Here is a 25,937-nt window from a genome sequence, read left to right as displayed (position 1 = left end):
GGGGCCTCCTAGGGACTTTATCCTCTTAAAATTTCTCTAATTCATCTAGTTATCTATCCTGTTGTCAAAATCTGAATTCTGAACTCATTGTGTGTCTTGACAAGTTTCTAATCCATCCCACAGAATTCCTAATCAGGGCTCACCCCTCCAGAACTCTTTTTGGATGCCAACCTGATTGTGTAGGTTGTCTACCTTTTGGCTTTTTGTCTGACTCTTGGTGGGCAGCTGCGTGCAGGCTTTCCGTTCTTACTCTTGTTTTTTTTTTTTTGTTTGTTTTTTGTTTTTTGTTTTTTGTTTTTTTTTTGCTGGGAACACTGCTTCCACACCAGTGTTCTTTGAACACTGCTGAACTTGTAACACAGGCTGGGTGTTCCACACTGGTGGTAGGATCCCAGCTGCTAGAACTATCACTTGCGTCCTGCCAAAGTGAGAATCAGCGGGAAGCTGGATCACAAGCAGAGCAGGGCCTTGAACTCGGGACCCGGGATATGGGATGAAGGGGTTCCAAGTGGCACCTTAACTGCAAGGCTGTAGTGCCTGCCCCTAGCAGCACATTAATAGCTTCTCAGCCAACGGAGGATGAGAAGCTGTAGATAAATTGTTGTGGATTTACCTTCACACACACACACACACACACACACACACACACACACACACACACACACACACACAAACCCCTCTCCCTCTTCAGTCAATAGGAGATCATTCAGATTAAGAGATTGCTCAATTTTGGTTTGATGTTTTGTCTTCTGTCTGTGGTGATGCAACAATGTTGGTCCCAGTAACCATTACTGAGTTATTTGTCATTGTTATTCTGTCTGCACAAGCAACTCAGTGCAGGCTCTGCCTTCGGGACCGACATAAATGCTCCTTTTTTCTCTATCTTACAGAGCCCGAGTGTGGCTATGAGTAAGGGTGATTATTATTGTCAGAACTGAAGGAAATACTTTACATCAATCATTATTCTCATTTTCCTATTCTCACTGGATTGTCTGCTAAAAGATCTGCTCTTCTCAATTGGCCTCAGTAAATTTTGTCTAAAAACAAAAGCCTTGAAGACCCATCACAAATCCTTCAAAAAAGAAGCAAAGAAGGACATACTAGGAAAGAGAGAGCAAAAAGCACATGAAGAAATCATAAATGAATATTTCAAAAATTATCTTGCCAGAGAATATTCCCTTTGAAAGGGCACTTCTCTGCTGAATTATTTGCTGTTTGAAAAATTCAACTTAGAGATGCAGAGTGTGGCCTGGAAGGCAGATATCATTAGGAAGATGAATGAGTATAATCTTTCCTTTCTCCTTCTTAAATCACTGCAAAGCAACAAGCGATGCATCAGTTTAGAAGCATAAGCCAAAACTGACCTCTGGAATTTACTTCTTTGCATAGGAGAATTGCCTGCAAAGTCAAGTAACTAGTAAGAAGTTTAGAACCAGAAAATTGAACTCAGAATACTTTCATGAGTTTCAGCATTTGCCCTTGGCATCGAACTTGTTTCCTTAATGCAAATCCAGCAACCTGTCCAACACACTAAGTGTTTTTTCCTACCATATATTTATATAATTCTTCTGTATAGTTTATCAATGTCTTTTGAAATAAAAATATGCTTGTATATCGTGAATTTAATCTTAGTTTTAATATTGGCAGATATTTATTTTATGCCACAGTGTCAAAAAACACATATCATTCTATTTACCCAAAAGACTTTTCTAAATGAAATGTTTATTAGAGTGGAAGTAATATGTGTGCAGACCTACAAAATGATTATTCTAGAATTATTACTAGGAGTTTTTCTATGCTAACCTCTGGTCTGAAGATAGAACTTTCAGGTATTTTCACTCTTTCAACTCATTGTGTTGTAAGAATTACTCAGAGTTCATTCAATAAAAGGTTACTGCCTTGCTTAGATGTAATATTCTAGGTCCACTTACTCTTTCTCGAAATATCTTTACTATTTGCTGTATTCTGCTCTTTACTGTGAATTGCTGGAAGTTGCAGATGTTACATAAATTTTTGTAAATACACATGTGATGCACCAAAGTTTATGCAATTCTTAGTTAACGTTAAGGATCCTACAATTTACAACACATATAATATTGAATAGTAATAAATAAGTTACTACATGATTAATATATCATGTGTCTTGCTTGCAAGTCTGCACGCATTTGAAGTAATTTGACACTGGCTGACACAAGAATAAAGTCGGAGGCCATCCTGAGCAAGGTTTCTTGGGTGACTTTCTAACTAGATCACTGGACTCAAACCTAAGGCACAGGGAAAAATCACAGGAGGCGTAGTGTGACCTTGGAATGCGTGTGTCATGGCTGGGCCTCCTCAGTTGCCGATACCTGTGTAGTGGACAACATGCATACTTGCACATGGGGTGCATGCCAGCAGCTCATCTAGTCTAGCACAACAGATTGTACAACTCTCCTGGTCAAACTTTGACCCTGAGTGTCTGGGTGTGTGGATGGAGTAAAGTAGACTTGGTCAGCCAATAGACCTTGGAAAGATCTTCTCACCAAACCAGTGTCTCAGAAAGATCAAAACACTCTTCTCCACACTGGGATCTCTAAGGTGTCATGAAATGACTGTGCCCCATCCCCAGGTACTGATGTAGTGTAACATGAAGGAGTGGACTCCTCCATCTCCTCCATTCCCTCACTGCAGACACAGGAGGAAAAAAAAAAACTGAAGCATTTGGCCCAACTCATGTTCTTCCTTCCTTCAGCCCTCCCCATCCTAAGCAGAAGTCCACAGGAGTGTGCATCTCTCACAAGTATGCAAAAAATATTAAAATTAAGAAGAGAAATCTTACATAGGTACATTTAAAAAGGTAGGGAATCATAATCTGGAGCTCGTACATTTTATTGTTGAAATGCAGATTATCCTGTAAGTAGGACACTGAAATGATATCATATATATGCAAACATACACATATTTGAATATATATCGTATTTGCACATCGTAAGTTGCACATTGAGCAAATATGCTTCCAAATATTGTACAACATGTGAAATTGTATGACTTTCACAACTTCTTTAACAGTGGCATTTGTTCAAAAGGAGAAAAGCATTTTTGTCTTACGTTGTTTGCAGTATGCTTTTGTTTTCCCTCAGTGTGACTCTTTTGGTTACGGTGCTGTTTTTGATTTGGGAATTAAAGTCATTCTACCCAAGGTGATGTGCTATCTCTTGGTGGTCTTTATTTGTATTTCTGTAATGGCTATTGGTCCTGAAAATATTTTCCTGTGTCAAATGGCCATTTGAATTTCATCCTTTGAAAGATGCCTGTTCATGTCCTTTGACCATTTTTTAACTTGACTGTTTTGTTGTTGAGTTTTGGAGCTCCTTATAGATCCTGGATATTAATCCTGTATTAGTTGCCAATATTTTCTCCCACTCTGTTGCTACCTCTTCACTTTGCTGTTGATTTCCTTTGCAGTGAAGAAGCATCCTAGTTTGATATAATCCTATTTGATTACTTTTGCTTTTTAAAAAATTTTGTCTTCAGGTCTTTTCCAAGAAGTCTTTTCCTATGCCTATGTCTTTTGGAGTTCCCTAATGTTTTCCACTAATAATTTCATGGTATCAATTCACAGATGTAGATGCTTGATCCATTTAGTATTGATTTTTGCTTAAGGTGTGGGTTGGGCTCTTGCTTTGTCTTCAGCATATATAAATCCAATTTGTTAAAGGACCATCCTTTCTCCCTGTATTGATTTTGGCTCAGTTGTCAAAAATTAGTTGGCTGTAGCTGCGTGGGTTCATATAAGGAATTTCTATTCTCTTTCATTGATCTTTAGGTCTGTTTTTGTGCCAATATCAGGCTGTTTTGATTACAATTGCCGTGTAGTACATTTTCCACTTTGGTGTTGTGATTCCTCTGATATTGTTTTAGTTGTTTGATTTCTTCATATATTCAGGGTATCTTGTGTTTCCACATTCAATTTAGCATCATTTTTTCTAGATCTGAGATGAGTGTCATAGATATTTTGACTGGAATTTCATTGAATCTGTAAAGTCCTTTCAGTAACATGGACATTTTAATGATATTCTAATTATCCACAAACATGGAAGATTTTTTCTTGTTTTGATGTATTCTTTTATTGTTTTATAATTTTCTTGATCAAGCTTCCCTCACATCTTGGTTAAATTTGGTCCAAGAAATTTAAAAGTTGTTTTGCAACTATTGTGAATGGAACTGATCTTTCTCAGCAAAGGAATTATTTGTGTATATAAAGGCTGTGGATTTTTGCATGTTGATTTTATAGCCTGCAATTTACCAAACTCTTTTTGAATTCTCCTGGTCCCCTAGTAGAGTCGTTTGATTTTCCTCTATAGGAAATCATGTCATTTGCCAACAGGAGTAGCTTGACTTTCTCCTTTCAATTTGATTTATTTTCTTGCCTAATGGCCATGGCTAAAACTCTCAGGACTATATTAAACAGCAATGATGAACGTGAACATACTTGTCTGGTCCTGGGTCTTAGTGGGTATTCCTTCAACTTATCCCCATTCAATATGGTGGGGCTATGAGTTTTCAACATAGTGTCTTGATTGTGTTGAAGAACGGTCCTTCTATACCAAATTTGCTTCAGCTTTTTTTTTTTTAATCATGAAATGGTATTGTACTTTATCAAATACTGCATCTTTTGATATTGTCAAAAGATCCCTGGGTGACAGTGACTGAAACAGTTGAATGATGTGTCAGGTGTGTTAGTTAGAGGCTAGAGCATCTTCAACAGGAGCCAGGCACTCTACGTGGAATCAGCATGTCCTACGTAGCTCACCTTGTCACAGAGTCCCCTCCCCTTACCAGATCTTTTCATTTGCAAAGAAAGTTTTAGAAAGTAAACATTGACTTTCTTGCTGTTTTCAAATACCTTCAAATCATCCCAATTAAATACATAAATTCATTAATTTAATAAAGTATGCTATGAATGATAATATTTAGTATTATTGAAATGATAATGAGTCAACTTCTAGAATTAAATGTGTAAGAGGTTAAGCTTTATGTTGCTGGATTCATCAGATTCAACAGTGAAGAATAAATGGAGTTGTAAACAGATCAATAGGAATTATATAAATAGAGCAGTGGAACATAATAAAATGGAGCAGAACATGAAGATGAAGAATGATATAAAATATGAAAATAAGCCTCAATGAAGTCACAGAAGCAGAGACAAGGAGACAAAATAAATAGGTAAATATGCTGGGGTATGACTGTTGTGCTGTATAGTTAGGATATTCTTAGTTCCACAATAAGCTGCCGAAATTCCCTGTAAATTGCAATATTTTGAGTCCTCACTAACAAGCAATGAGTTTCTCTCATCGCATAACCTGATTTTCATACATAGATTTTAATTTGTACCCCTTATACATTGTACCCTTTCAAAAACAAACCTTAAATAATCTTACACTTCAATTTTTCCTTTAAAAGGATTGAGCGGTGAACAGGGGATAAATGGTTTATAGGAAAAAATGAGGCAACTTACTCACCATTCATTATCTTCATCTTCCTCCTCTTCCCCTTCTTCATCCCTTCCCTCCACTTCCTTTCTCTTTCTAATGTTGCTACGTCCCTTTTTAGTTGCTTCAGGTTTTCCTTTAGGTCAGTATGTGGCAATAACCTTTCCATATTTTCCTTTATCTTAGCAGTCGTCTTTTCATAAGGCTGTTTGTATTTGCAGCATTGTTGTTCCCAATTCTTTGCAACGTCACCAACAGATAGGCTAGGATGTTCTTTGATTTTTGAACAATACACAGAGCAGAACAGGACAAAGGCCACAGGTGGCCTTTTGGATGCACTGGCATCCTGGAACTTCTCCTTTGTGTTCTCTTTAGGAGGGATATGGGCTTTCATTTTTCTCTTTCATAACAAACCTTATGTGCCTTTGCCATGTCTTCAGGTTTTCTTTTCTACTTAGCAGACAGGGTCTTCCACCTCTCTGAGAAGCTGACAAAAGCATCTAGGTGCTTCTTCTTTTGCACTTCCTGGCAAGTTTTACAAAGAATTCATACAATGACATTTAGCCTCTTGGCTTCTTAGAGTCTCTTTTGCCCTTGTTTAGTCATTTTCCGTCAGCAAGGCCCAGTATCGTCCAATGCCTGTTGGCTCCCACTTGTCCCAGGGCTGTCTCTGTAGCGTGATGTTCTACGATGGCTGTGAGAGCAGAAGCCAAATGCAGCCTTTTTTTTTTCTTTTTAGTGTATTGCCTCGATGTGTTAAGGAATGCATCTTCTATACCTAATTTGCTTAAGGTTTTGATCATGAAAATATATTGTATTTTATCAGATGCTTTCTCTGCATCATTGAGATGATATGGTTTTATTCTTCAACATATTAATTTATTGACTTGTGTATATTGAACCTTCTCTGCACAACAGAGATACATCCTTCTGCAGGAGTGGAGGTTGGAAGGAAGCAGGGTAGCTTGCCTGGTCCAAGCTTAGCAGTCTCCCAGACCCCAGTCGGCTCCCAGGCTGAAATGAAAGTGAGTGGGTGGCTGTAGGGATTTCTTCTCAGCTACACCTTCAAGCGGCAGGGCGTTGGGGCTATTCCTATCTGGTCATGCTATGATGGTGACTCTCAGCCAGCACAGGCTGCAGCAGGACCTGTCATCTCTTCTTGAGCTACAGAATGTTCCTTGTTTTTCTCATTTCTTCAATCAAAATTTCCATCAGTCAGTCCCTGGAAAGGTGGCCCTTCCTTTATTCTTTTCCTAACTTAGAGAAGCTGAAGTTAGAATGGATATACCCAGTTCAGCCATCTCACATCCTCTTCAGTTATACGGCTATTTATCCTTCATTTGGTTGATTTGTCATATCACCTTTCTTATCTTGTTTATGTTGAGTCATCTCTGTGTCCTTGGAATAAATCCTGTCTGGTCTGAATAGATGATCTTTTTTATATGTTCTTGGATTTTACTTGCTAGTATTCTTCTGAAGATTTTTGGATCTGTGTTTATCAGGGACATTTGTCAATAGTTCTCTTTTTGTTGTTTTGTAAGCAAATGTAGTTTGGTGCTTTGGGAGAAAGGAGTGAAGTAACTCATCATGGAGCAGAGTGGTGTTATGACTGTATATCATTAATTAACAATTTGGGTATGTAAAAGCTTTGTTTCTGTTTATTCTGTTATTTGTTATATGAATTTGAGTTTGGGTGAAGCTGGCAAATTCACATCATCAGTTTGATATTAACTATATTTATATCCAACATACCCATTTTAATCTAGATTTTTTTTGTTTTTTTGCCTCTTTCTCACCTAACCCACCTTTTATAGAGCAAAAAGGGTTAATAAAACATACATCTGGTAATGTTATTGAAAGAACTATTGCATTTGCTTGCAAACAAGACCCTCCCCTGACTTAATGAACCCATAATTTGGCTTCCCACTCCCCTGATCTCAAATTTGACCACCTCTTCATCTTCATCACAGTGAAGTACAACATTTTGTGCCACACAAGACTCTCGGGTGTGTGTGCATCCTTGTCATGTTCTATAATCATTTGGATTTTCATGTTTTTCCCTTATTCTTCCTACCCCTTCCATTACTTTCTCATCTCACAGGTAATGTTGTTCTGCTACTCCATAAAAGCATTGTTGCTCTGGTCTCTGAGGATGAAACAAAGGAAATATACACACACATATTTATGTACTTACAAATTTAATAGAATGATTTAGTAAATGAATTTATATTTTTGCTGTTACTGATTGTTTTTCTTTTACTTTGTTCTTGGGTAACATTTTAATCTACATTATAGTCAGGGCTTAGTACTCCACTAAATATTTCAATGAATAGAAAATAAGATCACATTTCAGCATAAATGTAAGAGGTATAAACAATGATTACATGAGAAGATGTCAACTCCACTCACGTCTAGTAGCTGTTTCGACACCTATTTTGATTTTTTTCCATTTTTGCCCCATTCTCATATTTGCTTTCACGTCTACCTTCATTTACAATCTGTGCACATCTATATTGACTTATATTCATTGTTTTCTTATGAGATGGCTAATTTGGGAATAGCAAACTATTCTCAAGTTGAAGCTTACAAGTATGACTTCTTTAAAAATTACATTTCAGCAACAAAAGCCTTTTTATTTCCTGATTTCCATTGCATAAACTTATGAAAATTGATGTAAAAAGAAGATATATGGCTCATATCCAGTTACGTTAAAACCCAAAACTACTGCACAGCTAAATCTACTCTCTCTGGTGCTACATTACAAGGGCCTTTGGGTATTTTCTTGGCATTTGGTAGAAAGAAAGTAATTTCCTACTGAGAGTTATCTAAGTCTGTTTTTATTATTTTGGAGTCCTTCATTTCTTATGCTATAAAAATTTCTTCAGAAGAAGCTGCTATTGTTAAGACTGTATCTTGCTCTGCTACTATGGTTTTCTTATTTAGTTATATTATTTCTCATATATGAACTCTGCAATAAGAATTCATCTATATTGGCCTTATAGAAACTGATATTCACACTACAAAGAAAATCAGAATAATCAAACTGCATATTTCATTAGAGCGTGAGTTTTTAAGAATTCTTGTCTTTTTTCTACTTTTCTTTCTTCCAAAACGGGTTGGGCCTGAGGCAGTAGCCTAGTGGATAAAATCCTCGCCTTGCATGTGCCAGAATTCCATGTGGGCGCCGGTTGTAATTCCAGTGGCCCTGCTTCCCATCCAGCTCTCTGCTTGTGGCCTGGAAGGCAGTGGAGGACAGCCCAAAACATTGGGACCCTGCACCCGTGTGGGAGACTGGAAAAGGCTTCTAGCTCCTGGCTTCGGATCGGCTCAGCTCAAGCTATTGTCGCCACTTGGGGAATGAATCAGAGGATAGATCTTCCTCTCTGCCTCTCCTTCTGTCCTTATATTTGACTTTCCAATAAAAGTAAAAATAAAATCTTAAAAAAAAAAAGCTGGGACAGCGCATGGCACACTATTTACTTGTATTCTGTCTCATTTTATTTCTCTCCTTTTTAATAAGCATGCAGTAGAATAATGCAGGTATCAGAACTAAATATTAAGTTATAATATTGATTGCAGATAAGCAATATGCTAAATAAAAATATGCTAGCATTCTTGGGAATCTGGCAGATAAACACAATAGGTATAAAGGCATGAACATAATTCTTCCCATCGCTAACAAACTTGAGGAGTTGATGAAGGTAATCACACCAAAATAAAAATTTCATGCTTAAATCTGAGCTATCTGTGAAGTATTCATGAATTAGATTTTTAAAAGTTATTTATCAAATTTAAATGTAATAGTGTCTCCATATCTTTAGGGGAACATTATCATCATTTTAGCTTACTAAATTTTTTGTTATACGTTAAAATGTAAAGTTTTTTTTTTTAAAGCATAAAATGTTTCTTGTCAGTACAACTAATGTGATTATCTATGAAAAAAAGCACTTGCTAGATAAGATAATCTGTCAAGCGATGGAGGGGAAAGTCTATTTACTTTTAAGCATAAGCATTTCCAAAAAGAAACTATATCAAGGTAATGAGTTGTAAGTATCACTTTATAAGGTACCCCTCTCAACTCATTTTGGAATCAAACTGTTCTTCATGAATAATGTAAAGCTGTATTCCTGGAATAGTGATGTGAAGTCATTATATTGTTAAAGTATGAAATAGCAAGGCCAAAGTTGTACCGTCACCGAGGTTCAGTAGATTGGCAGTTGGGAAGATGAATATGATGTAAATGCCTTGAATACATCAAATGAATAGACATTCAAAAGTTTAGATGATATATAGAAATATTTATTGTTCTCTGCAAAATGGGAGCAACTAGTATTGTGAGTTTAATCTATGGAATCTCAATACCAAAGCGGAAAATTCAGTATGTGAATATTCAATATTTTATATATAATATTCAAAAAATCAATAGTTTAAATTTTACGGTATAGTAAAAAATATTGAGAAGTTTGTTGTAGATGACAGATTTCAAGAATACAACTCTTTTTTCAAAGATTTATTTATTTTTATTGAAAAATCAGATATACAGAGAGGAAGAGACACAAAGACATTTCGCCTGATGATTCACTCCCCAAGTGACCGCTACGGCCGGAGCTGTGCTGATCCGGAGCCAGGAGCCAACAGTCAGGAACCTCCTCCAGGTCTCCTGCATGGGTACAGGGTCCCCAGGCCTTGAGCCACCCTCGACTGCTTTCCCAGGCCACAAGCAGGGAGTTGGATGCGGAAGCAGGGCTGCTGGGATTAGAACCGGCACCTGTAAGGCATCCTGGTGTGTGCAAGGCGAGGACTTTAGCCACTAGGCCACTGCTCCAGGCCCAAGAATACAACTTTCAAAAGTTATTTTTTTATTGTTTTCCATGAGATTGTGTTGTTGGTATAGGGATTCCCCTTCTTCCTTTCTTTCTCTTGACTCCCTTTCCCCTTCCTCCATTTCCCCTCATATCATTGTAATGGTATAATCCTTTAATAACAGTTACAATTATACAATTTATAAGAATACACCTTTACTGCTCACACATAGAAAGCATTAAAAAGCTTATTCCTGTATAAAGTACAAAAACGTGTATGAATGAAATCAGCATCATGAGATATTTTTATGTTCTACAGCCCTGTCTTTCCTCATGCAAGACAGTGGTAATTTTACTTTCTACTTGTTGAATTCTTTAGTAGAGGATTAAGTATATAACTATAGAGTAAATCGAAAGATCATTGCTGCAAAAATTAAAAGGACAAAAAAGGAAGGAGGAAAAAGAGGGAAGGTTGGAAGTACTATGCCAGGCTTAAAATTGCAAGTAAGACTTGAAGTCTTACTTATGAAAAATAAGAATTTACTGTAAAAAAAAGTTATCTGTAGCTTCACAAATGGAATCTACTATTTTTGCTTCTCACTGATATGTATTTTTAAATATTGTTTAAAGAAATTTGCATTTAATATAGAGTAGAAAATAAACATGGACATACTCTATTTTAAAGAAATTAGACTAGGCATGCCTGAAGTTTAAAATTATTATAGCTGTGTACCATGAATTGCTTTTGCATAAAAACAAATTTAATACTGCATTAGAGGTCTTGAGATAATATCCTTCACAAGATTGGATGAAAGCTTTGAATAAATATTAAAAAGCATCTTGTTTCACATCTTCCTTTAAACTTGAATAAATACTTAAATGAAATTTTTACTTTTTCCACGCTTGCTGTATGATCTAGAGTATTGGCCTCTAGACTTAAAATAATCACTGAGCAACAAACTAGTTTTTTGTTTTGTTTTGTTTTGTTTTTTTTAGATTTATTTGTTTCTATGGGAAAGTCAGATTTACAGAGAAGGAGAAACAAAGGTCTCCCACGTGAGTGCAGGGTCACAAGGGCCTGGGCCTACTGCCACTGCTTTCACGGGCAACCAGCTGGGAGCTGAAAAAGGAAGTGAAATGCTTGGGATACAAACTGGTCCCCATATAGGATCCCACACAGGCTAGATAAGGACTTTAGCCATTAGGTTACAACGCTGGGCCCCAAACTAATTTTTAACAAGAGAAACTCATGGCTCCTTGAAAAATTAATGGGATATTCAGGGAACATTTGGAAATGAATTGTACTTTGTTTATGGTTCAAACTTCAGTTTCCATTAGCAACACTCTGATTCTTTGCCTTTAATATACTGAAAACTGGGATAAATTCTGACTTGCTTTGTTGGGAGGAAATGAGTTGGATTCCCAGGCCCATTGAATCCAAGGTTCAAAAGTATGGAATAATGAATTTGGAAATAACAAGATGTTGGTTAGAGACGCATTTGTGTTGCCATGAAGCAGCCAAGTTGGAATACAAAGAAAGTAAACCTAGAGATTGGAAACTTGCCAAATCTCCCAAGACACATGCCTGGCAGCTAAATAAAGATATTATGAGCACAGGCAGAGGTCTTAGAAGCAAAGACCTTAATTTTTGTTATGTAAAAAAGTAAATGTATCAGAATATTCATGCATTTGAAAACTTTTTATTTTAAAAAGAATGTCTCCGTATTTAAACTTGTGAATAAATATTGTAGGGGCATCAACTTCCCGGATTAATGTTAAAAATGCCACTCAGGGAGTATTGGGCTCCTGAAGGACAATATTTATTCAAAGACGGCAGCAGTAATGACATGTCATAACCATGCACACTGTTCATTTACGTAACTAACATATTAGGAAATGGGTTACTCTGTGCTCTGGTTGATTACGAATGCAAATAAGCAATAATGAGATAAATTAACGGGGAATTTTACGTTCACAATTTTTCACATGCAAGTGCAAAGATAGGAAGTACAGGTCTGGTGTGGTGGCTCAGGAAGTGGTGCACTGCTTCTGCCTGGTTGGGTAGGAGCAGGTGCAGTGCAGTAAGTGCCACAAGGCAGCACAGGTAGAGGCACTTGCCTGAGTTGGTGAAGGCTTACCCACATGCTTGCTGGCAAGCAGGCTGGGACAGTGGTTTAACTGTGACTTGTTTCATTGTGATCTCATCCGTGCCTTCATGCAGGCTTGAACACTCTCTTTCTTTTGCAGCCCGGTTGATTCTTCACCAAGTAGCAAGCAGGTGATTCTGAGGGAAAAAAACAAAACAGAACAATGCTGAGGGGTAGAACAGTAAGAAGCTTAGAGTCATTGTGTGAGAGTAGCCCCCCACTGCCAAGGCTGAATAGATTCCTGAGGTTCGGAAAAAAGGCTGCATTTATCTTTGGGTTTGTCTTTTAGCTTGAGGAACTGAAGTTTGATAAAAGACAGGTTCTGTTAGTCTTCAAATTGCATTTTTAATAAAAATGCTATTTTGCCAGAAATGTCAAATTCTACCTTTTCTTATTTTGTCTAACAACAGTTTTTATTTTTGCTAAATTTTGCCTTCACTTACCACTCGTTTGAGAATCATAATTTGTTACAGTTCAATCAGCCTTTTGGAAAGTGTCACATCCATATTATTTCCATCTGTGCTACATATGCGTCTGAATTGTGTAGTGGATTTCTGATTTAAAGCCACCCTCTGTTTCTGTAGTGCCAACCCCACAGCCGGGTGAGTGTAATGACACTGAGAACAAATGGCACCAGCAAGTTGATTACTTTTAAGAAAACCATCCCTGACTGATGTTTGGGTGTTTACCTTGTGAAAATGGGAAAATACGTTTGTGGGAGAAGAAGTTTCAGTTCTGTGAAGAACTGCAGTTAATAAAGAGCTGTTGCTCAGCTAAGTGATCAGAAGAGAAGGATTGTAGCTGAAAAATTTCTGAAAACATCATTAAAAGAAAGTGAAAATGTTGTCAAATTATTTCAAACAGATATGAAAATATGAATATTTTGGAATAGTAAGGAATCAGCAAAGCGACACATTTTCCAAATGGAAACAATGCCCATATGGGATCCTGGCTCATGCAAGGCAAGGACTTTAGCAGAACCCTTAACTGAAGTAGTATTTAAAAAGACAATAAAAAAGACAACAAGAAGACAATAAAAAGGAGTTAGCTTTATGCAAATGTCGACTTGTATGTAGACAGTTAAGCATTTAAAAAATGTGCTACATAAAAACAAACAAACCAACAAAGCTTTGAGGTGCTGCACAGTCTTCTGAGGTTGGGAATTCAACTTCAGATTTACAGCGTGAGGAATGCAAGAGCCTCCAAAATGCATGTACCTTCTACAGGAAGAAAAATGCTAGACTGCCCAGACTCCTGTTGAGTAAGTACAGCTCTGTTGGTTACAGATTTGACAGAAAAGAGGATCTACTGCCAGCTAGGATGTAGATTTCCAATCCCTTAGTTCTCCATGTTGCAAACTGAGAAATATATTTTGCCACTTTTGATTTAACCACAGTTGTTAGAACTAATGTATAACTTCTTTCTCCCACAGTGAAAGTAATGGTTGGTTTCATGTATTTTTCCTCTGGTTGATTCAGTGAATTTGAAAAATTAATGATAATATGTAAGAAGCATTTTTTAATATATAGTACTTCAGATCCTAAAAAAAATAGTACTTGTAAATGTTTGAGAAATGCATATAGTGACCAAGCTATAATTTTGACCATTTTCTTCTCAATTTTCAAAGTAGAATAAATATGTAATTTGAAATACATTGAAAAACAGGTATAATATTTCAATGGCAGAAAAGACTTAGAACTATGAATTTGTTGGGGATTAAATAATGGAAAACAAGAATATATATATATTGATTACAAGAGTATACAAACCCTCACAGTCTTTACATATCCAGTCAATTGAAAATAATAAATAGTGTCTTCAGCTGAAAACACTTAACAGTATCTTCCAAATGATATTTCTATATATACGTACAATATGATGTATATATATATATATATTTAAAGTTATGGCATATAAATTAGAATACTTGTTATGTTTCAAATATATGATATAATGTATTTAAGTTAGCTATATGAAATGTGTAATTTCATTTATATTTAAGCCATAGCAGCCTATTTGTGGAATAACATACAAAATATTTAAGGAATTAATACCAGATACAATCAGGATTATCAATTTAATTTTTTAGGTGTTTATATTCACACTTGCATGTGTAATAACATATGCCTTTATTGTCATTTTTGTTGACCAGTAACGTATTCATATATATATTTATCGTGTATAGCATTTTAACTTATGACTTTAGTTATCATATACCACATTATGTTTTAAATATGTATATACTCCGAAATAGGTCAATTGAGCTTGTTAATATATTTATTTCCTTCTCTTTTTTATGATGATGTTTAAAATATACCTCTTAATTTTTAACAATATAGCACTTTGTGATTAAATTTAATCAAGAGAGCTCTTAATCTGTAGAGCTCAAACTAATTCTCCATTTTAAACCTAGTTTTTGGTTGTATTGATTAATATCTCCCCAAGCTGGTCCTTCCCTTAACCTCCATGTTTCCATCATTGTTTTCCTTATTCAAAAAGCTGTTAAAATACATCTATTTATTTATCTGTAAATCAAAGAAACAGAGAGAGAAGGGGGAGGAAGAGAGACATTTTCCATAAATTTATTCACTTAAGAAACGGCTGCAACAGTCCTTTCTGGACCAGACTCAAGCCAGGTTCTGGGAACTCCATCTTTGCTTCCCATGTGGATGACAGGGGCCCATGTCCTTGAACTGTCTTTTGTTGCCTTCCCATGAACATTAGCAGGACTTTATATTGGGAACAAATCACTTGAGACTAGAACTGGCACTCCGATATGGGACAGCTGTGTCGCAGGTGATGGTGTTCAATCCGTTGTAGAACAGTGCTAGCCCATGTGTCCAGCATCTTCAGATTCCACACAGAAGTGAAATCATTTGGTATGTTACTTTCTGGGCATGGTGTATTTCATTTAACAAATGTTCTCAGGTTCATGTGTAAAGTCTTCAATGACAGGGCTTACTTTTTTTAGAAAATCATGCATGTTCTGTATGTTGGCCCATCTACTGCTGGACACTAAGGTGGTTTCCCATCTTGACTGTTGTAAAAAATGTTGTGATGAACATGTGAGTACAGATGACTGTTTCTGTGTGGCTTGTTTCCGTATCACACACTATTTCTGTCTTTAACTTTTTGATGAACATTTAAAATGCTTTCTGTAACTATAAATTTACATTATTATCAACAGTGTTCGGGTTTTTCCCTACAGCATCAACACAGCTTGTTATGTTTTACCTTTTTGTGTAAAAGTCATTCTAACAAATGTGAATTTAGTTTTCATTTCTCTCTCTTTTTTGAAATATTTTATTTCCATTGGAAAGGTAGGTTAGATTTACAGAGGGAAGGAGAGGCAGAAAGGTCTTCCATCTGTTGGTTCACTCCTCAGATGGCCACAACGTCTGGAGCTGAGCCAATCTGAAGCCAAGAAGCAGGAGCTTCTTTCCAGTCACCCACATGGGTACAAGGTCCCAAGGGCTTGGGCCATCCTCCCCTATTATTTCATGCCATAAGCAGGGAGCTGGTTGGAAATTGGAGCAGCTGGCACATGAACCGGTGCCATATGGGATCCTGGCACTTGCAAAGTGAGGATTTAACTATTAAGCTATCATCCCAGGTCCCTAATTTTCATTTCTTGCTGATTAGTGTTATTACTCATATTCTTCAGATACATGTGAATCCTTTTTTTTCATATCCTTTACCTACATTTTAATTTGGTTATTTGTCTTGTTGCTAATTAGTTAATTTGCTAACATATTTTGAATATTCACCTCTTATTAGATGCTTGGTTAGCAACTGTACTCTCAGATTCCGTGCATATTACATCATACTGCTTTTTATTATTATTTTCTGTTAGAATTTCATTTGTTTTTGTTTTTATTGTCTATGCTTTTAGGGTCATATCCAAAAACATTGTGATCTATGCTTATATCATGGAATTGCCACCAAGTTTTCATTTCATAGATTTAGTTTGGATTCTTATAGTTAAATGTTCATTTAATATTCAATTCTTTTTGAGTTGACTTTTGCGTATTATACAAGATTAAAAACTCAGTTTGTTTTGCGTGTGGAAACAAATCCTCTTTTTTCCACATGTGCTCCTTACAGCCTTACAGAATTACTTGTAGCCATAGATGTGTGAGCTTATTTATGGGTTTTTTATTCTGTTCCATTGGATTATATCTGTCTTTATCTTGGTATCAGTCTGTATGGATTACTGTAGCTTTCATGTATATTGGGTTCTTTTTTCTCCTTTTGGTATTTAGAGTGCTTTGTGTTTTCTCTGTAAATAATATCCTTTCATTTCTGATGGAGATTTCAATGAGTTTGCTGATGACTCTGGGGAGAATCTGTATTTAATGACGTTAATTCTTCTAATTCATGAACATTGACATCTTTCCTTACCTTTATTTTCTTACCTGTCATCAGTGTTGTATTTTTATGTTTACATTTTCTCTTCTGACTAGGCTTTATTTTCATTTATGTTTCTTGCTGGTGTAAGCTGGTTTATTTTCTGAATTTCATTTTTGAACAGTTGAATATATGTAGTTATACTGTTTGTGTGATGAATGGGAAAGACATGAACATATAAGGTAGTGATATCTGAAGAGTGTGAGTTTTCATTCTGGGATACTGTATTCTAAAATTGACTTTGGTGATGGCCAGCCTCTTCAGCAGATATACTGCAAACTATATTGCACTGCACACTTGACGTGAATGCATTGTATGGTATAGAAATGGTTTCTCAAAGAAATACTGTAAGAAGTCCAGAAAATAATTTTTTTCTTGAATTATATATAAGTTGTAAGATGAATTATGTTTTTTTGAAGATGTACAGACCCCAAAATATTTGTAAATATTGTTCAAGGAGCAGAGGTTGACAACTGCTTCTCATTATTCTCCCCCGCAGTGGCCTGAACTTGGCTTCGCCTTAGTCCGGAATTAGAAACTCCATTGAGTTCTCCAATATGAGTGGGAGGCACCACCGTGCCAATATCAAACATCACCTCCTGCCTCCCATGTCTGCAACAGGGAAAACTGGAATTGGAGCCAGAAGGACTTGAAGCAAGGCACTCCCCTAGAAGATTCGTAGCTGTTAACTGCCAGTACCTTTAGGAGAGAAGGTATGCCACAGTTTTTACTTCTGTTGATGAACATTTGTACTATTTATGCTTGTAGAGTACTTTTGACTATTTTGAGTAATGTTTGTATAATTTTTCATGTCTGCGTAGATAAATATTAAATTCAATGAAGTGAGTACCTTAAGATCAGATTTCTAGACATACAATAATTGTATGATTTAAATTTTAAGAGACTATCAAACTGTTTTCTCTCGTGTTGGTATTCAACTTTAGTGGATGAGACTTCATGTACTCATCAATACTTTGTTTAAGCACTCTTATTTTTTACAGCATCCCTTTTAGAGGATGACTCCAGTAGTACATCATTCTGGGGTTAATTTACATTTCTATAATCACTAATAACATTTAGCAAAATTTCATGTTATTTGCATTTGCATATTCTCTGTGTTGATACAGTTATCCATATTTTGATTTGGGTTACTTTTCTTATTAGCAATGTATAAGAGTTATTTGTATTTTCTGAATGTATGACCTTTATCAGGTAAGTTCTAATTCCTTTCCCAGTCTTTGGTCAATCTTTTCATTTTCTTAATGTCATTATTTTATAGCAAATATATTTATTGTGGTGATTCAGATAGTCTTTGATAGTATGAGAGTAAATAAGTGGGTAAAAAATTAATACAGGAATTTGATTATACTACCCAACCTGTTAATGTAATGTAACATCATTAGAAAATAGTGGCGTCAACATTCCCTAATCTCCTTATTTTGAAGATTTCTATGGCTATAAAAACTGAAATTTTACCTTATAGATAACTGCATATACATTCTTCAAAAGATAACAAATATATAAAACATTTATAGAACACAGAAGTTCTGAAAATTATAACTACTTCATTATATTTATTCTTTGGAAACATGTGTAAAGTGTTGGATGATTTAAGTGAAAAGAATATATTATAAAGTATCTCAATTTTTAAATAATAATGGTCAGCCTCTTCATTATTAAGCTTCAATTTGAACTTTTCATCTTCCTTGAATAAATGGTACAAGTTTGAAGAGATGTTTGAGTAGGTGAATAGACGATGGTCAGTTAAAGGAGCACACATCCATAGCCCTTACTAGCTCCAGCACTCTTTGAAGAACGGCATGGAAATAAGGTTCAGCGTCTTATTTTGCTATTTTCTAAAGCAGTTCAATGGACTTCCCACCCATTAAATATCTTCTCTCTTCTGTTTCAAGAATGATTAGTTCTGGCAATTGCCTTTCAGGAGTCACAAAGAACCATCAGACGATTGACGGAGAAAATGATGAGTGGTCCTTCAGCAAAGAGAAAATGGGAGTAATTAAAAGTATTATTCTTAGCTTGTCAGATTTCATCTGAAAAGTGAAAGGCTGGAAATAATACAGTGTTCTCTAAGTGGCAAAAAGACACTGGTTTGGTGTCAGCTGCCTACAAATGCAGCAAGATTGAGCATGCTTTAGTCTGTATCTTGCACCGCAGAGGCCACTGAGTATGAACTAACTTAATCATTTGAATCCAAATTTAATATTGATGCCAACATCTCATATAATTTTGCCAATATTGATTTTTAAAATGTGGTTTCCTACAGAACTGTATGAGTACGTTGAAGGATATTAACCATTCAAGATATCTCAAAGATTGGGGATGCTTCATATTAACTGGATTTATGGTTTAAACTAACCTTATCGATTTATTCTCTAAAGGTCATTCTTGTTTTCTTTCTGTGGTGAATTTATGATAGGATTAATAAAACCTCTTCTAATGTCTTTCAGATATTTTTCAGATCTGAAAATTTCAGATGTGTTAATTTTTATATAATTGAAATTAATATATAAAATAACTTTGAAAATACATTAAAATACACAGTTTAAGTATCTCTAGTTTCAAAGACCACGTTTACTTTATTGATTCCACTGGAAACAGGTACTTCTCCTTATCAGAGTTTGATTCTCTGTCCTGACGTGTGTGTATAGATCACTGGAACTCTTGGCTTGTCAGTCTGTGTGTGTCACATTTACTTACTATCCCAGATTTATGATGTTCTACTTCCATTCACTAATTTAGATGGTACTAATTTTCAGTAAGTCCAAAACACTAGTGATTGAGTGAAGCTTCTGATTTCAGTCATTGAGGCTATTTGGAGAATGAGTCAGAGGATAGGTGATCTTTCTCTTTCCCTTTATTTCTGTAACTTTATTTCAAATTCATCTTCATGAAGTATATCTTCATTAAAAAAATAAGACAGAAATATTTCCTATTTGATATTTTATAGCCAGAGAAGTAGCAGAATGATAGCAAGGGGGTTTGATCGGGAGTGGATCAAGAAAGAGAAAGTGGCAAACAGTGCAGGGATTGAAAGCCACCTCACTGAACTTAAGTCTAGATTTTTCAAGTTGAGAACCTGAAAAATTCTAAGCTATTTCGTAACATTGTTTATATTTGAATGTTTGCATCAGCCTCAAGCATGTATCTGTTGAACTTCTAACCCCCAAGGTGATGATGTTGGGAAGTAAGTCCTATGGGAGGTGAGTGGATATGAGGGACGACCCTTGTGATCAAGATTAGTGCATTTGGAAGAGATGCCAGGGATGCCGCTGGCTCCTTGTGTGCTGTGAGCTACCGCAGGAGCGCCACTGTGATGAAACAGGCCATCACAATATATGCACTCTAGCAGTGCCTTCATCCTGGGCTCAGCCGCCAGACAGTGAAAGCCGTGTTGATGGTTCTTCAAGTGATTGAGTCCACTGACCTTTGTCAGAGCAGCTCCAACAGGTGAAGACAAGTATCTTTTTTTATGATTTGCATTGAGTGTGTAAAGACATCGCTCCTACAAGTACAGAATGGATATATATGAGCTGTATAATTGGTCTACTATGTCTGCTTGCCTACAGAATTGGAAGCAGCCTCGCAGAATGACTGGTCCTCTTGGTAGTCCATCATGGGACAGCTTGCTTTGCTTGTAGTGTGACTGTTTTCAAAACTACACTTGATTAGCTAAGACATGAATCTCTTACAATATACATTTCAAAACAAGCATTTATGAAATTAAAAGCACTTTAAATCTACATCTAAAACATTTTTTGAGAATTAAAAGGACTAATCAAAATATAGAACAGCAAATAGTTTAATCTTGTGGCATTTTTGGCTCATAATCAGGACTTTATTGATGCTGAGACTCAGTGCACAGACATTTCCATTTATGTAGTTTGCAATATATACACTGAGAATTTAATAAAGCCATGAATTAGCATTCTTTGTAAAAGCTATTCCTATGACTTACCAGCTTCAAATTCAGAGATAAATTTTTCTTTAAGAGGGAATCAAGTACCACTGTCTTTAAATGTTGATAAGCTGTTACATAAATCCCGCCAGTTCAACATTTAATGTCACATACACTTGAATTTTCAGTCTTTCCTCCCAGTGTGTTGTGGCTTTTTTTAAAGACTGAGATCAGTAAGTGCTTTCTACAGTGCACTTTAGTATTAATGCAGGAGCAGCTTATTGTTGAATAATAATCAATATTAAGAGATCATGAATTTCAAAATTGAAGAAGCTGGGAGGATAATGCCTTTGAACATTTAACACTTTATAACATTCCCCACCAGCTCATAATTTGGTTCATCATTGACAATACATGACTTCATGTATTGATATTTCACTTATTTATGGGAGTATTTGTTTTTATGTCTATATGAAGTAATTGTAATATGAGCCCCAGTATGGTTCCCTCGTAGGGAGCTTGCAACCTGAAAGCAGAAATGGACTGTGTAGTGAATGTCTGTAAAAGCCTTAAATACAGCTCATCCCTTGTAGTCAGGGTCAGTACACGAGAGTCTTGTGCAAAGTAACGCATGCCCCAGTGTCTAATTATGCAGGGAACAATGCAACATCAGGGTGACTCTACTAGCCGGAGTCATCATTCTTCCCCTGCTTGACTGAAGTTTGACACATTACATAGTTGTTTATCTCCTCATCTCTTCAGTTGTTAAACAGCTGGATTGAGTATGCTATTATTGTTTTAGTTCTTTTTAAGATGGTGGTGTCTATTTTGTAAGGAAAATGAAAACACTGGTGAATGAGTCAGACACACACTACTACTTATAAAATGTATTACTTTAGCATAAAATGATAGATCATGAAAAACCAAAGCATTTTCCTTTTTTGTGAAGTTGAAATGAATTGAAAAGTCTTTTGGCATGCTTATTCTTCATTCTTCAAGTCCTGCTGCAGTTTGTAGTGCAGTCCATTTGTGAATGATACACTGTTTTTAATTAGAACAAAATTTATAGTGCTAGTTGGAACTTCATTAGAATTAAAATCACTAGTTGCTGCAAGAATGAGAAAGCAGAGAAAACCTGATTTGGTGACGAGTTTCTCATCATTTGGCTTCAAGTTTGTTTTACCATTTAAATGCCCTAATATGCAAATGTTTCAATAAAATTGATTCACATCTTTTGCAAAGCCATTAACTTTTGCTAACAATTAAAAAAATACATGTCTTAAACCAAGTTTTGATATCCTTACTCAGAAAAAAATTGTTCTTATAAATGATTAAAATTAAAGAATGATTATTTTTCAAAAATAGAAAAATAATATCCTGGAGATGCTACACCTTTCTTTTCTTTTTATTGTCTTTTTAAAGCTTGTCACATCAGGTATGTTTACAAATTATAAAAACCCTCTTTTATTTTCCTAGAAATGTTATGTTCTTAGTTAAATTCAGACTGTTTCTAAATCTTTGCTTTGATGGTATGTAAAAGACCTTGAGATTTCTGTATCGCTCTATCAGGGTTAGTGTCACTATTAGTATTTTCTGGATAAATCCAAGCCTGACTATTTCTCATGAGTTGTTTTCCTTATCTTTGTGTTCAGTTTGTTCTTATAATTGTTGCTTTCTTCGATGTTTTCTCATGCCTTTTCCTTTCTGTTCTCTTCATCTTTCATCATGATTTTTTTCTTTAGCCTTCTTAGTTGTGCTGTATATGTTAAGCTGATAGATCTAAAAATGATAAACTATCTTAGTGTTTTTGAAGGTGTTTTAGTATAAAATATGAGTATTTCAGAGCCATTTGGTGACCATCTTCTCATAAGTTTGTTTTATTGCAGCTCAGTAATTAGTATTTGAACCATCACATAACTAAAGCTTCTAGATAAGTGACTGTTCTGGTGGAGATGGTTGAAATGCACAGGGACTGACTGCTGTGTCAGGCACTGGGGCTGCAAGCTGAGCTGTCACATCCAGCGTCACTTGCCAAGACAAAGTTTTCAGTTGTCACAAGCTTTATTTTAATAACATATTTTATGTTAATATTTTAAGTTATAGTCAAAGTTCTAGAAACTACTTGTTGTATACAACTGACTCTTTCTGTCAATAATGTCGATATTTGAGCAGATTGTGTTTATTCAATGACAAATTATTGAACAATGTGAGAGCTCAAAAAAGATAATAAGTAAAAACAAATATAGAAAAAAGACATATTCATTGCTAGGTCTAGTGTGTCAGTTTTGCAACTTGTTACAGCATTAGGAAGATTCCTTCAATACAAATTTTGGTTTTACCCATGAAATCACACTATTTTTTACATGTCTTAAGCTTTTGTTTTGTACATTTATTTGCATTTAATAATTTCACGAGTTGCAGGGTAACCAGATTCTCATACCTATGTACTTGTAAGTACACTGATTGAATTCCTCTTCCTGCTCAGGCCACAGATAATGGGTCATATGCTTGAACTGTTACCTGATTATTGTCTGATTTTAGTTATCCTGATTACAGATGAAGACAATTAGAAGTTTGTTTACTGTGTTCACTTTCATTTCTTGAGTAGCATTTATATGAATGATTTGTCATTCTTAAATTATGTTTTTGATGATTTTGTTGAGATGGAGGAATTCATTATATATTCTGGGGCTATAAAAGCTTTTGGGGAACATTTTCAAACTTGGAAGGTTTTGCCTCCTGGGCAGTTAGAAGGAAACACGGAAGGCTGAGTTGGTCCATTGAAATGCCCTGCCAAAGTCCCTAAGGGGATTGGGAACTTCAAGCTCTCTTTTGCTTTTAATTTCTAAAGCAAGTTTCTCTCCTTTATAACACCAAAATGTTTATGTAAAACAACAAAAGTTTGCAGTCAATTTTTCAGTAGTTTCAGTCAATTTCATTTATCCACTTCCCTTGAGATTCTGCCAGTGGAAGTAAAACTTTCTGGTAGCGATCTTGAGTTCATTTACTTCGATTTCTGTAACTTCTTTTTGCCCTCGGTAGCACATATTAGATTCACCCAGCCACTAATGCTCCATCTCTCATATAAAGTGCTTTCTGCAAAACCAAATTAAATAACATTATAATGTTCTTCTACTTTTCACCATTATATGCAGAATCATTTGTTCTTTTCAATTCAGAGCCTAATATCTTTTTGGATGACAGATCTATATTCAAGCCTAGCTAAATAGATATTTCCAAGAAGTAAGTACAGGGAACTTGGAAATCACTGTTATTTTCCTTTCCTTAATAAATGCACTTGAAATGATTGTTCTCCAATTGACAAGATTATTCACTCCTGCAGCCCTTTCGATCCTGCAGTCCGTAATCAATGTAGTTCTGCTGAAGTGACAAAGGGATGTGAGGGGGCAGTTTCAGAAGTGCTAACGTTAGTTATGAGAGTAGTATACAAAAAGTAAATGTGACTTGAAGTTATAGTCTCTTCAGCATGAACCTTACTTTCAAAGACGTGTGTGTGTGTACTATTCTGTTTTCTAGGAGTGTTAACAAGATTTTGTAATTATTTTAAAAAAAATCACAAAATCTGCCAGAATTTTCAAGTCTGTTTTAACATTTTTTTATGACATACTATCTGGTGGATACACGAAAAATGATGACCACAATCAATATCAAAGAGCATTTTGCCTAAATTTCCTTCCTGGGGTTTCAGTTTTGAGGAATGACATTTAATTCTGTAGTCAAGCTTGAGTTTACTCTGTGTGTGTGTGTGTGTGTGTGTGTGTGTGTGTGTGTGTGTGTGTGTGTGTGAATCTAATGAATATTAGATGTGAATGTCCACTTTTTTCAGCATCAACTATTATTGATACCATCCTTTCCCTATTTTGTATTTGTGGCACTCTCAGCAAAGATTGGGTAACTGTGTATTCCTAAGTTAATTTTGGACTCTCTTTTTCTGCCAGTGCCATGCTGTTGGGATAGAGGAAGGGTACTCATAGTCACCACTTCTGTTGAGTATAGTTCTGAAAATACCAGTGAGAACAAGCAAACAAAGGAGAGAAATGGGTTTTGGAATGTGAGGTGAGTTAGGCTGCATTGCTAATCATGTTGTGTAGTTCATTTGTGCTTTCTGCGTCAAAATTCATTACTGGAATAGTTCAGGGACGATAGTATATACCCCATTCACTTGCAGTGAAAGCTGAATGAGATTATACATAAGGGATCATCAAAAGCATCAAGAAGTCAATGTGAGAATTGTAAAGAGTAAGATAAAGGGAGAAGCTAAGGTCTAGGATATTAAAGCCATCTGAAGATCCTAAATTTACCAGTTTATCAATTTCAGGCACTGTACTTTCATAGGATTCCAGATGATTCTAATTCTCATGATTTTGGTTAATTTGTTAAACATGGAAATCATGTGAATGGCGTGTTTAGTAATTCATATTCGGTGATTAATGTATCTAATACAGTTTCAGGCGACTTCCAATTTGAGAATCACAATACATAAAAATATAGTAAGACAATGGGGATTTTGTTTAATCTTTGGTCATAATTCTGTGTGTATTTTTCTCCTTTGATTTTTTTTTTGTGGTGGTGGGGGCAGGAGAATAGAGGGTCAGTGGAGGAGAATTTATTAGAATATGCAAAGTATTCTGAGCCAAAAGAAAAAGATAAGATGCAATGGCATCAAATATATATGTTACAATAAAAGATTACACAGTAATTATAATGATTCGATTTTAGGCTAACAAGTGACATGTAGTTGTTTACATAAATGTTTTGTCTTGAGTTTGTTAAATTAATGCTTAATTAATGCTTAACATATGTGTTACTATTTAAAAAGTATCTCTCTCAGATATATGGAGTATATAGTTAGTAATTCACAAAACATAGCCCTAAAATTTGCAATGATGACAAGCCTTAAATTGATGAATTTTACAGGATGTTCTCAGAAAAGAGCTGCTGAAAGGTGATTCTAAGTCATTGAAACCTAAATAACCCTATTTTTATAAATCATTTCCCAGATCTCTTACACCCAGGGAAAGGCTTATCATTTTATTAATAGCCTAATACCTGAAAATGATGCACAAGATTATTTTGGAAATTTCCCTTTTCTAGCTGCCTGATGAGCTGTTAAGATCGTTTTTCTGCAATTGATGGTATATTCAGTACTTGAAGAAGTCATTGAAATGTTAGT

The 25,937-nt window shown here is 35.5% G+C and overlaps 1 pseudogene; it reads right to left on the bottom strand.

Annotated features, from left to right (window-relative positions):
* Positions 1–5,497: 5,497 nt before the first annotated feature.
* Positions 5,498–25,937, bottom strand: part of LOC121160212 — a 34,815-nt pseudogene continuing 14,375 nt past the window's right edge.

This window comes from Ochotona curzoniae, unplaced genomic scaffold, assembly GCF_017591425.1.
Source record: "Ochotona curzoniae isolate NIBS_2020 unplaced genomic scaffold, NIBS_Ocur_1.0 contig_4501, whole genome shotgun sequence".
Taxonomy (NCBI): Eukaryota; Metazoa; Chordata; class Mammalia; order Lagomorpha; family Ochotonidae; genus Ochotona; species Ochotona curzoniae.
The sequence above is the reverse complement of the archived record's forward strand: the minus strand, read 5'-3'. Positions and strand labels throughout refer to the sequence as shown.